At 39.4% G+C, this 16,965-nt stretch overlaps 1 protein-coding gene and 1 long non-coding RNA gene across 2 annotated transcripts in view; one reads left to right on the top strand and one right to left on the bottom strand.

Annotated features, from left to right (window-relative positions):
* The window catches only part of LOC126618598 (transcription factor bHLH140), a 65,493-nt gene that overhangs the window by 39,362 nt on the left and 9,166 nt on the right, over positions 1–16,965 (top strand). The window lies entirely within an intron of this gene.
* Positions 4,238–5,813, bottom strand: LOC126618624 (uncharacterized). The gene is made up of 3 exons (XR_007621779.1): positions 5,559–5,813; positions 5,076–5,377; positions 4,238–4,768 (listed from the first exon to the last, which is right to left on the bottom strand). It is a non-coding gene; the product is annotated as an uncharacterized LOC126618624 (long non-coding RNA).

The following is a 16,965-nucleotide window of genomic DNA, read 5'->3' as shown; positions in this document are numbered from 1 at the left end:
TCTTTGTAAAAAAATGAAGATAAATGTCTCAATGCGTTCTGATGATCCTAATGGATTTAGCCAAAATGTAGATTTCATGTAGTAAGAGAAATTCTATATAATTATGTTTTTAATATAAAAAAAACTTGTATTTCACTTTAATTATGGTCACACAGTAATAAATGTTTCAAGTAGGCTTGGCAAACGAGTCGTGTCTGTCGTGTTCGTGTAACACTTGTTATCTTAACGGGTCGTGTCGTGTCACACCCGTTATCTTAACGGGTCGTGTCGTGTCACACCCGTTATCTTAACGGGTCCTTAACAGGTCGGGTCACTTTACCCAACGGGTAAAGTGACCCGACCCGTTATGACCCGTTAAGAAAAATATTTTTTTTCTTAAATTTGCACATATCACACATTGCCACATAAATATTACTTCAAAACATTAAAACACATTTGTCGTTTAAGTAATACATCTACACTCGAAAATAAGAGCCTAATAAACAAACATTCATGCACTACTAGTCTATTACAAAATATTAAATGTGCAAGGATATCCAAAATGAAAGATTTTTTTGTTTTCAAGGTTGTGAAGCCTTTCTCAAAAGTTTAAACATTGCCAATGGAACTCAAAGCTTCCATGTTATTCCTTTTACAAAATCCTCAATTTTCATCGATCATCATGACATAAGATTTTGTGGTATCCACTAGTGTAAATATTTTAAATTGAAGATCGAATTCATTCATTGTATTCATATTGGGTCAAGGAGTATAGCTGTAAAAAACATCAAAATCGGAGTTAAAATAACCGTTAAATCGTGATTTTATTTGATAACCGTAAAAAAGTTTTGTCCCGTTACTTGATCTCTGAATGTTTGTTTTTTGCGATTTTTGGTGTATACGATCTTGAAGCATATACAAACAAGTTTGACGATTGGATCGTTGAAATTAGTTTCGTGGAAAGCGTATCCCATCAAAACAATAGATTCACTAACACATAGAGTTTATTTATACTTTCATTAAGTATAACATAAGATTTTGTGGTATCCACTAGTGTAAATATTTTAAAATTGAAGATCAAATTTATTCATTGTATTCATATAGGGTTAAGAAGTGTAGCTGTAAAAAAATCATCAAAATCGAGGTTAAAATAACCGTTAAATCGTGATTTTTCGTTGATAATCGTCGAAAAGTTTTGTCCCGTTACTTGATCTCTGAATGTTTATTTTTTGCAATTTTTGGCGTATGCGATCTCGAAGTATATACAAACATGTTTGACGGTTGGATAGTTGAAACTAGTTTCGTAGAATGCATATCCCATCAAAACAATAGATTCACTAACACTTAAGAGTTTATTCATATTTTCATTAAGTATAACATAAGATTTTATGGTATCTACTAGTGTGAATATTTTAAATTGAAGATCGAGTTCATTCATTGTATTCATATAGGGTCAAGGAGTGTAGCTGTAAAAAATCATCAAAATTGGAGTTAAAATAACCGTTAAATCGTGATTTTTTGTTGATAACCGTCAAAAAGTTTTGTCCCGTTACTTAATCTGAATGTTTTTTTCTGCAATTTTTTGTGTATGCGATCTCGAAGTATATACAAACATGTTTGACGGTTGGATCGTTGAAACTAGTTTTGTAGAATGCGTATTCCATCAAAACAATAGATTCACTAACACTTAAAAGTTTATTCATACTTTTATTAAGTATAACATAAGATTTTGTGGCATCCACTAGTGTAAATATTTTAAATTGAAGATCAAGTTCATTCATTGCATTCGTATAGGGTCAAGGAGTGTAGCTGTAAAAAATCAACAAAATCGGAGTTAAAATAACCGTTAAATCATGATTTTTCGTTGATAACCGTCAAAAAGTTTTGTCCTGTAACTTGATCTCTGAATGTTTATTTTTTGCAATTTTTAGCGTATGCGATCTTGAAGCATACACAAACAAGTTTGACGGTTGGATCGTTGAAATTAATTTCGTAGAATGCGTATCTCATCAAAACGATAGATTCACTAACACTTAGAGTTTATTTATACTTTCATTAAATATAACATAAGATTTTGTGGTATCCACTAGTGTCAATATTTTAAATTGAAGATCAAGTTCCTTCATTGTATTCATATAGGGTCAAGGAGTGTAGCTGTAAAAAATCATCAAAATCGGAGTTAAAATAACCGTTAAATCGTGATTTTTTTGTTGATAACCATCGAAAAGTTTTGTCCCGTTACTTGATCTCTGAATGTTTGTTTTCTACAATTTTTGGCGTGTACGATCTTGAAGTATACTGTCACATCCCGGCCCGGGGCGGATCACTTCCCGGGCCCGCTCCAGCACGCCCTCCTTCGGGACGGGGTGTGTCATATACACAAACATGTTTGACGGTTTGATCGTTGAAACTAGTTTCGTAGAATGCGTATCCCATCAAAATAATAGATTAACTAACACTTAAGAGTTTGTTCAAACTTCCATTAAGTATAACATAAGATTTTGTGATATCCACTAATGTAAATATTTTAAATTGAAGATCGAGTTCATTCATTGTATTCGTATAGGGTCAAGGAGTGTGGCTGTAAAAAATCATCAAAATCAGAGTTAAAATAACCGTTAAATCGTGATTTTTCGTTGATAATCGTCGAAACGTTTTGTCCCTTTACTTGATCTTTGAATGTTTGTTTTTTGCAATTTTTTGCTGATGCGATCTCGAAGCATATACAAACAAGTTTGATGGTTGGATCGTTGAAATTAGTTTCGTAGAATTCGTATCCCATCAAGTTCAATGGTGTATATATATATATATTTATTAAGTAGATTTAAATTTATTTATTTTGTACATATAACACTTAAAAAATTGAATGATATCATGTATATTTAAACCGATCCAATGGTCACCAATTTTTAATATTTAATTATATATATATATAATTATTATAGTATTTTTTAGGGTTATAAAATTATAAAATTAATATTTTGCTTATCGTGTATCGCGTTACCCACATGTATACCCGAACCCACCCGTTATCTTAACATGTGCTTATCGGATTACCCGATAACGACCCGATTCGTTATCGTGTCGACCCGAACACCTGTTAATTTCGTATCGTGTCGTGTTTGGTTATCGGGTCAAGTCAGGAATTGCCAGGCCTAGTTTCAAGTATGGTTTTCCCTGTTTTCACAAGTTAATCGGAATTGGCAAAATCCCCCTGGTTCTTGATGCTTGTGTCTCCCTTGGTTTGCTAGAATAGATGGGGCATTCCGCTCTTTGCTAGGACTAGTTAGATGAGCCAATCCCTCCTTCCCCACGAGAACAGGAAAAACCAACAGACCCCAAAAAGCTGCAAAAATCTTTCTTCGTCTTAAGAGTTTTCTTTTTGAATTTGTAATGTCCTTATAATTTTCTCTTATAAGAATTCTACTACATTATCTGATTTTTCTAATACGGCCTTCTAGATTATTTGCATTTAATACATGTTCGTTCTCTAAATATTCCAATATAAATTTTTGGCTTATGTTTAGCTATGCTCCTTGAAACTAGATTTTAATCTCACTTTACTCCTTGTAACTCAAAAGTTGTTACTTTACTTATTGAAACTCAAACTTCGCTCCACTGTGCCCCTTAGAACTTGGTTTTGATCCAATTTTACCTTCTGAAACTTGAAAGTCGTCTCTACAAAACTAAAAATTCGCTCCACATTACCTCAGATATGTTAATTTCTTATGTGGGTTTGATTTGAGTGCGTCAAGCTAATCAATTTATTTTTTATATTTTTTCATCTTTTCAATTTCTTTTAAACTTAATATTCACTAATTTTTTAATTTTAATGCATAATGGAGATTTATAATCAAATTTATTGCACTATGTGGCATAGTCTTATTAGGTGTTGTGTCCCACATATGTTTGTAGAGGCGATCATAAGTTTTATGGAGAAGAGAGAGTCCACAAGTCAAAGTGGAACAAATATTGAGTTTCAGAGAGTAAAATGGTGGCTTTTGAGTTACAGAGAGTAAAGTGAAACCAAAACGAAGTTTCAGGGGGTATAGCTAAAAATAAGCCTAAATTTTTTTCTTCTTTTTCTATATATTTTGGTTAGGAGTGGACATCCAACTAACTGAAGTGACCGATATGAACCATATTGGTCGATTTGGTTTGGTTCTGACCAAGAAAAAGGTCAAACAATTTAAAATGGGAACCAAACCGTTTACTTTTAATTTGGTTTGATTTTGATACTTTTGAAACCGATTAGAACTAAACCGAACCAACTATGTGTCTTTTAACTAATAATTTATTTATTTTACACTTGTCACCTTATTATAAGTTATTTAGAGACCTTACTAATTTTGATTGAGATTAAAAATTGCAGACATAAGGCAAGATTGTGCAAGGTTTTTTCTTTCACCAATGTGAGACTTTTTTACTTTCACATCCTCACAGGTATAAGGCACGATTGTGCACCGCAGTTGTTGATTACAATCTTTATTGTCTCGATTTCTCTTGCTTCTTCATTTATCTGTCTCCAATTTTGATTGAGACTGAAAATTGCAGATAGCTATAGCTCCAGAAGACTTGTGCGTTACTTTGACTTTGAAGTCTTTCCACATCTGCCGGACTAATTAAGGTGATCAAAGAAAAAAGGAAGTGGGGAAGAGAGCGAGAAATTTCGCCCCTACAAACACCAGCACAGCCAAGTGGAACATGTACGTAGATGACAGTCACATTCACACTACCCCCGTGCTCTTCAGGTTCCCATTAAATGATTCTGAATGTTGATTTTCCAAGGCTGGAAGAGGAAATTGTATAGCAGACATAACATGGCATTAGTTTTTTCATATTTGAAGAAAAAACTACATGCATTTGGCAAGTACATAATCTAAAGCTTTCCATGTAAAATTGATGGATTTTCATTTTATTGATATTTGCGTTGCATCATGCACTTGCTTAGTCCCAAAAAAAGAATTTAAAGAAAAACACAACTTTAAGCCAAACTAAGCTAGAATTTAGATTAGTTTTGCACGTAGCTTAAAGATAAATAATCGCAACTCCTTAGCCAAATGTAAATCCAATTTCAACACTAATAAGATCCCTACCAATCTTGTGACCGGAATTCGAATGGCTTCCGTTTGATTGTGGTGACGGTGACAATCCTTCTTTCTTGTCAGCAGACAAAGGAGGCCCCCTAGTCCTTTGTTACCTGTAAACGAGGCTTTTGGAAATGTTGAAATCTGAGTACTACTTGGGATCCTGCAGACAAATTGATTATTTGAGAGATTCAAGAATTCATGGAAAGTAAGCTTTGCCAACAGTGATAGAATTTGCCCACTTATCTTGTTCTGTGAGAGGTCTAACGACTCGAGTTGATGCATGTTGCCAAATGATGATGGGAGTTTGCCTGTGAAAGAATTACAAGACAAGTTAAGTAAATATAGCGACTTAAACACTTAAACTCTCCTTAGGTATGGGTCCACTGAAATTGTTGCATGAGAAATCAATCAAGGTAACCGTTATACCATCCCCAAAAGAAAAACAATTCCGCCTCTTCCTATTTCATGTGAAAATTCAAGGAGTTTGACCTTGGCAAGAGAATCATCAGCCCTCATTGCCAGCCATGTTGTCAAAGATCTTCTCGGCATTTCACCACTCAAATTGTTGTGAGCTAGGTCTATGATTTGAAGCGTTGGCCAGGAGCCATTGCTTGAATTGATCAGAGGAAGTGATCGATGAATGGTTTAACACACATTGTCGTTGAATTGGAAATAAAAAGGCCTCCTTCTAAAGCTTTTTGAAGATTAACTATTTGTTCTTGTTGCCGGCTTGACTTTGAAGTGCTATTGCAAGGCCGGCCTGGACAGCAGGCCCCTCCAACTCTTTTAATTTTTAAGTACTAGAAATTTTCCGTGTAGTTTTGGGTCAAAATTTTTAAACCTATATTTCAGGCGCTTCAACTCACTTTGAGAAGATGTCGAGGAAATCATGAACCAAGAACATTCAAGCTTCAACTTGAAAATATAAGAAAAAAAGGAAAAGAATGTTGCTTTTTCTTTTCCAGCATGCGCAATCCTAACCCTTTTGATTCGTTGCTTAGACATGAAAGGAACATCATCACTTGAGAAAATGGCAATCGTGAAGCGAAGAATGGTATCTTATTCATTCCAGTATATTACAGATTGTTTAGGATTGAGCATTAGACCGTTTTCTCTCCAAAGCTCAACATTCTCTCATACAGTACTATGTAAATTGTAGACATTTATATATGTACACGCATTCATTTCAACGTTGGCACAGGTGTGATCCGGTTAATTTGTGGCCAGAAACCAGAAACGGTCATCAATTTAGAGGAAGCAAAAGCAAGTCTAATTAATTCAAGTTTGATGAACAATCACCAAGATGTACTATTTTTTTACAGAAGCTGAAGGAAACTGAGGAGGAGCAGTCTTTCCATATCTTTCTCAATCAAAGAAAATTGGGTGATAACATATAAGCAGAACTTGACCAGTGCATGAAAAACAGAACAAACATGTAAAATCAAAGACAAAACTGAGTAAACGTTTATGTTTTCAAACAAACAGAGGAGTACAAACACACAAAAGCAAAGAGTTAATTTTTTCACAAACCAAAGCCAAAACAAGGCTGAACAAACAAAAGAAGCATAACTAATTAAAATTATTTGATTCAATACTGATTTCGTATTGTATTTCCATTTCCTTGTTGACTCTTAATCTCGACTGATTTCGATATTGAAAGAAAGCAAACTAAAAATGCATCACAAATTCAAACAACACAATAACCCCTTTTCCTTGTGTTCGCGTCAGGAATTTCCGTCGGGGAGGCTTCCTGGACGACGAGCACACAGCTCCCCGGGAGGTTGGCGCCGGTTGAGGGCTGCTGTCGGGCTTCTGCTTCACTGTCGGGCTTTGTTGGGCAAGTCTCGTCGGGCAAGGCTCGTCGGGCAAGGCTGAAAGAGAAGGACAGAGTTAACTTTGAAATGTGCCTTTGTGGGGCCTTAGGTGTAGGCCTTGAGGCTCACAATCAAGGTTAACTTTTAGGTGCTCAGGCGTGCCACTGCCATCTTTAGCATGGTAGATGTAAAATGGATGTTGAGTTTTAGTTGTAAATATGTATATACCCGAGAAACCGTGTTAGATATAACATGTGCCTTTGTGGGGCCTTAGGTATAGGCCTTGAGGCTTCCTATCAAACTAAACCGGTGCTCGAACACATCATATTTGTTCTCGTGATTGCAGGAGTCTTATAACTATTATACTTCTGATTACCCGAGTCCGAGAGGTAGAATGAACCCAAATAGGTGCCTTTGTGGGGCCTTAGGTGTAGGCCTTGAGACTTCCCATTAGAGTTCATTTTTATACTCAAACGTTCTAGACCGCAGAACGGAATGAACCCAAATAGGTGCCTTCGTGGGGCCTTAGGTGTAGGCCTTGAGGCTTCCTATCAGAATCCATTCCATGCTTAAGCGTTCAATGATAGTCATAATATAATAGAAACAAAACTAAGAGGTAGGTTGATTACTTACGCCCCAAGTAACTTCAGACTCCTCGTTTATCAAGGACTGTCGTGGATGGGTTAAGTCCACATAAAGTTCTTTTTTATGCCTTGAGGCCAAGGACTTTTAACAGATCAGATTTGCATGCCCGAGGGCTTAGGACTTGGATCTGGTTTGAACATTGAAGATATATTCAAATCAGATCCAAGTACTGAGAAAGCCTTTTAATGGTCATCTTGCTAGAAATAACTTGCATATAACTGGAAGTATACAACATATTGCTAGGCTTAATGAATGAAAAGACAAAAACAAAGCAAAGAAGGTCGGGCAAGGTTAAACCTTATCAGGTAAGGCTGCTCGTCTTGCAGGTTCCTATCTTTGTAGTTTTGTCAATGGTCTGAAAGCTTAGAGAGAGAGAGAGAGAGAGAGAGAGATATGGGGAGATTACAAAATATGAATCGATACTACAGCAAGGTTGAACAGGGTAGCAGAGCTATTACAAGGTTTGAAGGAAGGGTTATCCCGCGAGGGATGAAGGCTTGTCCCGAGAGGGATGAAGGCTTGGGCTGACTACAGCTTCGTTTTGAAGGAAAATCTGGCTTTGAGCAGAGTTTGTACTTGCATTTGTTTGTTTGATTGAGTGTCCTTATTCCTGGTTTCTCTTTCTTCTTATATAGACAACTCGGCTTGGTCTCATGGAGCAGTAGCCTTGCCCGAATGCGGTTTGAGGGTGATGACTCATCAGCTATTTTACATGTAATGCCACCATAAAGTACTTTATGGGCTGTGTAGCTGGTCAGTCTATACCACTTGGCCCTTGGGTAGGTAAGCAAGTGGTCTTCATGAGCTGCATCAAGTCAGAAGAGGCCTTTTCTGCTTTTCTGGGTTTCGGCCGGGCCTTGGCCAACTATTCCTTCAGGCTTCCTTTTGGGCCAGCTCTTCTCTTGAGCCCAAAGTCAAGTTTTAATCCAAACACCTTGGTCATGTGTTTGAGTGTCCATCCTAGAAAAGTGTTAAAACGGAATTCAAAATGCGTGCATAAGGCATTGATCAGCAGCCATTTGAGACCTTGTGTTTGCATTCGGTCGTGGCGTGGAAGTCTTCGTTCAAGAGAAGACATGGTGACTGCCACAAGCAAAGTTGGAAGTATACAGGTCTTGACATTGTGGGATCGCATGCAATTGTGCATGCTTTCTTTTCTATGTTTTTTTTTTAAATAAGGATGATAATGGATTAGGCGAGTCAAGCTACGCATAAGGCTTGGTCATCGGACTACAATAGTAGAAACCTTACTCTCTAAACCCGCACAAGGCGAAAAGAAAGAACCAAACCTCAGGATATGCCGTCAACTACAAGTAGGCTACTTTCTTCCCGCTCAAAGTGATGAGAAGGGGCTAACTCCTTGATAGAACGACCCCCCCCCCCCGGGTCCCCTATCTCCGAATTTATTAAATAAGTAAAAGAAAACAATACAAGCTGGGGGATGGAGCCAAAACCTGCTAAGGGAAAAACAAAGAAACATCCACGAAAACAAACAACAAGATGAAACTCAAAGTCACGAGCATGGCGGTAGGCGCAAAATCCAACACGAACCGCCTCAATGAAAGTTAATACTTTTGTAACCATCAAGGACCAAAGTAGAAAAATCTAAAATTAGGTCTTGAAGAAAGGTTATGAATGTAAGCATAAGTAGCACAAGGAGGACAAGAGTCCCAATATAAGCTCCCAGAATGATCCAGACTGAAGTTAGCCAAACAATCGGCAACTGCATTACCCTCTTGAAAAATATGAGTGACACGAACTTGCATACAGGAGAGAAGAGCAAGGCAATTAATCCAATGATCACGTAGACGCCAAGGAATCTTGTGAGAAGTAGAAGAAAGAAAAAGGACCACTAAAGAATAATCACATTCGTTCCACAAGTAATTCCAACCGTTAACCCAAGCCAAATCCATAGCATGAATAACAACATGCAACTCTGCTTCTAAAGAATAAGCAATTCCAATGGAAGCTGCAAAACAGCCTAAACAACTGCCAAAATGATCTCGAAAAATACCCCCAATACCCGCTAAACCAGGAGCACCACGAGCCACACCATCAGTGTTCACTTTAATCCAAGAAATAGGAGGTGGCGGCCATAGAACCTCATGAATACGAGGAGCTTTAGCTAAACGACCTTTAACTCCAATGGCACGAAGAATACAAAGATCAAACACAAAGTTTTGCATGGTACCAGTGCTCAAAGAATCAATCTCAATTAGCTGCAACTTAATATCACGAACAATATTGGAAACCTGAGGAGATAATTCCTCAAAACGCATTGCATTACAGGCCGCCCAAATAGAATAACAACCCGCGCCAATCATCCCCCACCACAAAACTTGAACTTGAGAGCCAAAACCATGGTCAAGAGGATAGGAAAAAAAACTTAAAATGTCATAAAAAATTATGTCCACCTGAAACCAACGCAAACATGAAGACCAAATTTGTCGAGAATAATTACAACCGAAAAAGAGGTGAGAAGGTTTTTCAATTGCCGAGCGACAGAATGAGCATATAGACGCCAAAGAAAATCCTCGATCTTGCAAAAGAATATCTGTGACAAGCTTACCATGCATATACTTCCATAAAATAATTAAATTACAAGGACGGTACGCCAAACCCAATTGCCCCAAGTAATCAGAGGTTGTATACTTTGTTGGTACCATATATTTGGGCCTCGTATTTGGGTCTTGGGCCTCGTATTTGGGCCTCACACATTAAGCCCACGACAAATGTAAAAGAGGAGGAGCCCCTTATTCTATAAAAGGGGACTCCCCCTCATTCTAAACCAGGTCTTAAGTCCTCATTTCTAAGGGCTAGAGCTGAAAACAAAGGCTAGAAGCCTTGAGAGAGAGTCCTCACACCACCGAGGCTCTCCTCTCCCTTCTCTTCTCTCTCTGGGGGACTTCCCCTCAAACACTTGTATCCATACAATTACAGAGAAACATAATCAACTACAGTGTGGACGTAGCCCAAACATTGGGGTGAACCACGATAAAATCCTTGTGTTCTTTGTGTTCTTCGTGTTCTTGAGCGTTTGTGCAGATTCACGGTCGGATTTACGTTGTTCCAAGACCGCCCCGGTTTTGTGCATCAACATTTGGCGCCGTCTGTGGGAAACGATACAAAAAGTTGTGTCGGTTCTCTTTCATTTTTTCACCTCCACCGTGAATCTGCAAAAACCCAAGAACCCAAAAAACCTTCGCAGACTCTGAAGTTTTAAGAAACCATCCAAAAACCCATTTTCCATCTCTCTCTCAATAACACAGCTACCACTGCATCTTTTCATGTCTCTAATTCTAGATCTCACCCTCTCCCTCTCTTTAAAAAAATAAAAAATAATAAAATAATAAAAAAAAAACTCTCTCTCCCTTGTTTCTGGGGTTATGTGCTTTTTAGTCATTGAGATATACATCAAGATAGGTGGTGCCAGAATGCGCCATTGGCTGCGATTCCAAAATTATCGCTCTGCCGAGCTGAAGAAAGAAGAACCAGTCATTCACCAGTCAGACGTCGTTCAGTTTTTGATATAAAAGGAAAGCGTGTACAAACCAAAAGAACCAGAGGAGGAAGAATAAGAAGAAGCGAACTTGCAGCTGGAAGTGTCGAATGAGAGATGGGAAGCACCACCTTTGCTTCCATTTCCAACTTGAACTTCATCCGGAATCACACCCACAGTTGCTTCGACCACCGTAGAACAATCAGAAATCAGCGGGTTTCCGTTCGAGCCCATCACTCCAGGAGGCCGGGACCGGAGGTCAGTGGTCTGCGGAGCCGGAGGAGCCTCCGCGGCGACATCGTTTGCTGAGCTGTTAATGAAGCAGCAGGAATCTAGCGCTGAGCTTGGGGTTGGGGTTGGGTCTGCCGAGGAGGAGAGGCCTTCTACTGATTTGGTTGATGGCTCAAAGGAAGAAAATAGAGGTGGTCAGAAGCACAAACAACCAAAGAGCAGGCAGGAACTCCGAGTACTTCGCTGAGAACCCCGTCTCAGAGCAAGAAGAAAAAGAGAAATGGAAAGATCAATATCTTTTCTGGTTTTAGCTGCAATGGATCTTGTTCAGATAAGAAATCATTATCAATGGGAGCCTGAAATTTGCCCAGTACTTGAGTTTGCCCGTGGAGTTTAAACCTGAAGTGCCCAGTAACAGAACACGTGAATCTGAACATGCTTTGACCACGATAGCAAATGGTCATTGAGGTGGGGTTCTGAAGACAAAGAAATGGAGTGGGAGGCCACGTTCTTTACGTTATTTACATTTTTTACAGCTGGAGTACACCAGCTTGTGTTCAAACAGCAGAAACCAGGCTGAAAGAGAAAGGCAGTGGCGGACAAAGCAAAAGGAAAAGAGAAAGAAAAGGGAAAGTAAAAGTAAAAGCAAAAGCAAGTGAGTGTGTCTGGAGGTGGAGAGATCAAAGAAAGGAACAGAAAATAAAAAGATCATGTTGTTGGGAGAATATTTCGGAAAGCAGAAAAGAGGAAAGCAAAAGGGATGCACATGGAAACACTGCAAAAACAAGGAATAAATACCCCATTAGAATGATGTAATTTATTTTCCTTATCTTTTGGAAACATTTGTATAAACCCCATCAGAGGGTAATATGTATAAACCCCATCAGAGGGTAAAAAGAAAAAAAAAACGGCAAAGCCCAAAGTAAATGGGCTGGAATGTTGTGTAGAGGGCGAAGGCCCATAAGCCCAAAATAGCACCAACCAGGTCATCAAAAGTACGCCCAGTACTCCACAATTATTCGGCAACCCGCCGCTATTACCACCAACCAGGTGACCAAAAATACGCCCAGTACTCCAAAATTATTCGGCAACCCGCCGCTATTACCATCAACCAGGTGATGAAATGTACAACCCGTACTCTAATTTGGCAACTAGCCATTCATGCCACCAACCAGATGATGAGATGTACAACCCGTGCTCTATTTGGCAACTAGTCATTCATGCCACCAACCAGGTGATGAGATGTACAACCCGTACTCTAATTTGGCAACTAGCCATTCATGCCACCAACCAGGTGATGAAATGTACAACTCGTACTCTCCTTCATGCCACCAACTAGGTGATCAAAAGTACGCCTAGTACTCCAAATTATACATGAGCATTACTCATGTCATTCATACATAAACATTCATGGGCATCACTCATATCAATCATACATAAACATTCATGAGCATCACTCATGTCAACATTCATGAGCATCACTCATGACAACATCCATGAGCATCACTCATGTCAATCAACATAAACATTCATGAGCATCACTCATGTCAATCAGCTTCAAAAGCTTCATTTGAAAAAGCTCTAGCTTCAAAAGCTTCATTTACAGAGCTCCAGCTTCAAAGCTTCACTTGCAAAGCTTGACCTACAAAGCTTCAGTGCAGGGTATACAAATACCACCTCCGACCAACCGCCACTTCGGCCCATACATGGATTCAATTTGAAGTCTCCAGCCAACAAACTCTATTGACCGAAGACTTGGGGGACTCCTGTTGGTACCATATATTTGGGCCTCGTATTTGGGTCTTGGGCCTCGTATTTGGGCCTCACACATTAAGCCCACGACAAATGTAAAAGAGGAGGAGCCCCTTATTCTATAAAAGGGGACTCCCCCTCATTCTAAACCAGGTCTTAAGTCCTCATTTCTAAGGGCTAGAGCTGAAAACAAAGGCTAGAAGCCTTGAGAGAAAGTCCTCACACCACCGAGGCTCTCCTATCCCTTCTCTTCTCTCTCTGGGGGACTTCCCCTCAAACACTTGTATCCATACAATTACAGAGAAACAGAATCAACTATAGTGTGGACGTAGCCCAAACATTGGGGTGAACCACGATAAAATCCTTGTGTTCTTTGTGTTCTTCGTGTTCTTGAGCGTTTGTGCAGATTCACGGTCGGATTTACGTTGTTCCAAGACCGCCCCAGTTTTGTGCATCAACATACTTCTTTTAAAATCGTAAGCCCTAGTAAGTGTTAAATGACCATCAGTAGCATCATTCCAAACCAATAGGTCATCCACTCCAGGATCCATAGGCAAAGTAATAGAGAGCAATTGATTCCATATTGAGTGCATCCGATTATGGAGGAAAGCAGGTTGACACCAGTGGCCATTATATATAAAATCAGAAACTTTAGATTTCAATGACTTTCGCATAGATATGGGAATATCCAAAGCATCCGCAATGGGCTCAGTTAACCAAACTGCATGCCAAAAAGAAACTTTGTGACCGGTACCAATAATCCAATGAGATCTAGAAACAATATCCCCAAAAAGAGGGCGCAACCTAAGCCATATGGAGGAACATTTACAAGTCAAACAAGGCAGTCCCGAGCAATTAATAAAGCGGCCTCGAAAAAAAATTGCAGCCATAGAGAAGGTGGTCAAAATGTCCCAAAACTTCTTAAGAAGAAATGATTTGTTTAAAGAAGCAAAATTACGAATACCAACACCCCTTTCACTATAAGGAACACAACACTTTTCTCAAAAGACTGTCGAAAACCCTAGTGAATCCGCAGAACCAGTCCAAATAAAATTTCTATGCATTAAATGGTAAATGGAGAAAAGAGTTGCACTCTCTAGGCAAGGTACATCAAAGGGTGTTGAATATGCCATGTGAACTTAAGATTTTTTTGGTCTTTGGTTGTTGGCATAATTGCTGGTGTATGCCTATCAGTGAAGGCAATATTTATGCATTGCATAAGCATCCGGAGCATAACACAAAGGAGAGAAAATAGAGAGTGAGAGTGAGAAACTCTTGGGGTAGAGTGAGCTTTTTGGGAAATTATGTGAGTGGGTGTACAAGGGATTCGGGTTTGGGTTATGTCGATTTAACTCAATTGTATCTTGTACTAGTTATTCTCATAGTGAAGAGCAATATCTTTTCGGGAACGTAGGCAGGATTTTGCCGAACCTCGTAAATCTCTCGGTGTCTTTATTTCTTGTATTTTATTCTTTTTAACTGTGGGTTTTTGTATTTTGGTGAGGTTGTAACGAAATCTCGGTTCCGCACTAGCCAAGGCGCAACAGATTAGTAGGCTTGTTCTTATCGTTTTTCAAGAAACCTCGACAATACAAGAAAATTTATTAACCATAATGCAGAAAGATACAAAATAACTTCTAAAACTAACTACAACACAAGTTATAAATTAAAATGTGAAGCCATAAAGCATAGTTTTTATTTTTTGGATCTTACCCTAGGCATAACATGGGGTCCAACTACATTGCTCCTCATCACCACTTCAACGTCTCCACCTCTGATTTATGTGAACATGTCTTCGATGAGGATCAATTCCTTCTTCGAGTTGAGGGAATATCTTCACAAGGATTTTATACATAGTCCTGTAATACCATTTACTCCATCTCTTGAAGAACACAAGTGACCCAAAAGCAACTGCAAAGCCAAATACAAATCCAATTTCGACGTTAATAAGATCCCAATCAATATCATCTGTAGCATTTGGATGGCTTCCATTTAATGTTGGTGGTGGTGACAGTTCTGCCTTGTTATCTACCGTCAATGGAGGTGTTCGCGTCAGGAATTTCCTCGGGGATGCTTCCTGGCCGACGAGCACACAGCTCCCCGGGAGGTTGGCGCCGGTTAAGGGCTGCTGTCGGGCGTCTGCTTCACTGTCGGGCTTTGTCGGGCAAGTCTCGTCGGGAAAGTCTTTATCGGGCAAGACTCGTCGGGCAAGGCTCGTCGAGCAAGGCTGAAAGAGAAGGACATAGTTAACTTTGAAAGGTGCCTTTGTGGGGCCTTAGGTGCAGGCCTTGAGGCTCACAATCAAGATTAACTTTTAGGTGCTCAGGCGTGCCACTGCCATCTTCAGCATGGCAGATGTAAAATGGATGTCGAGTTTTAGTTGTATATATGTATATACCCGAGAAACCGTGTTAGTTATAACAGGTGCCTTTGTGGGGCCTTAGGTATAGGCCTTGAGGCTTCCTATCAAACTAAACCAGTGCTCGAACACATCATATTTGTTCTCGTGAGTGCAGGAGTCTTATAACTATTATACCTCTGATTACCCGAGCTCGAGAGGTAGAATGAACCCAAATAGGTGCCTTTATGGGGCCTTAGATGCTGGCCTTGAGGCTTCCCATTAGAGTTCGTTCTTACACTCAAACGTTCTAGACCGCAGAACGGAATGAATCCAAATAGGTGCCTTCGTGGGGCCTTAGGTGTAGGCCTTGAGGCTTACTATCAAAATCTATTCCATGCTTAAGCGTTCTATGATAATCATAATATAATAGAAATAAAACTAAGAGGTAGGTCGATTACTTGCGCCCCAAGTAACTTCAGACTTCTCGTTTATCAAGGACTGCCGTGGATGGGTTAAGTCCACATAAAGTTATTTTTTATGCCTTGAGGCCAAGGACTTTTAACTGATCAGATTTGCATGCCCGAGGGCTTAGGACTTGGATCTGGTTTGAACACTGAAAATATATTCAAATCGGATCCAAGTACTGAGAAAGCCTTTTAATAGTCATCTTGCTAGAAATAACTTGCATATAACTGGAAGTATACAACATATTGCTAGGCTAATGAATGAAAAGACAAAAACAAAGAAGGTCGGGCAAGGTTAAACCTTATCAGGTAAGGCTGATCGTTTTGCAGGTTCCTATCTTTGTAGTTTTGTCAAGGGTCTGAAAGTTTAGAGAGAAAGATAGAGATAGAAAGATTACAAAAGATGAATTGATACTAAGGCAAGGTTGAACAGGGTAGCAGAGCTATTACAAAGGTTTGAAGGAAGGTTTATCCCGCGAGGGATGAAGGCTTGTCCCGAGAGGGATGAAGGCTTAGGCTGACTACAGCTTCGTTTTGAAGGCAAATCTGGCTTTGAGCAGAGTTTGTGCTTGCATTTGTTTGTTTGATTGAGTGTCCTTATTCCTAGTTTCTCTTTCTTCTTATATAGACAACTCGGCTTGGCCTCCTGTAGCAGCAGCCTTGCCCGAATGCGGTTTGAGGGTGATGACTCATCAGCTATTTTACATGTAATGCCACCATAAAGTACTTTATGGGCTGTTTAGATGGTCAGTCTATACCACTTAGCCCTTGGGTAGGTAAGCAAGTGGTCTTCATGAGCTGCACCAAGTCAGAAGAGGCCTTTTCTTCTTTTCTGGGTTTCGGTCGGGCCTTGGTCAACTATTCCTTCAGGCCTCCTTTTGGGCCAGCTCCTTTCTCAAGCCCAAAGTCAAGTTTTGATCTAAACAAGAGGCCCCCATAATCCTTTGTTCCCTGTAAATGAGTCTCTTGGAAATGTTGAAATTTGAGTACCAGCTGGGATCTTGCCGACAAGTTGATTATTCGAGAGATTCAAGAATGCAAGGAAATTAAGCTTTGCTAGCTGTTGTGGGATTTGCCCGCTCAACTTGTTTTCTGACAGGTCCAAGGACTCGAGTTGTCTCATGTTACCAAATGATGATGGGATTTCACC

Source organism: Malus sylvestris, chromosome 4 (genome assembly GCF_916048215.2).
Source record: "Malus sylvestris chromosome 4, drMalSylv7.2, whole genome shotgun sequence".
In the NCBI taxonomy this organism is placed as follows: domain Eukaryota; kingdom Viridiplantae; phylum Streptophyta; class Magnoliopsida; order Rosales; family Rosaceae; genus Malus; species Malus sylvestris.
The sequence above is the reverse complement of the archived record's forward strand: the minus strand, read 5'-3'. Positions and strand labels throughout refer to the sequence as shown.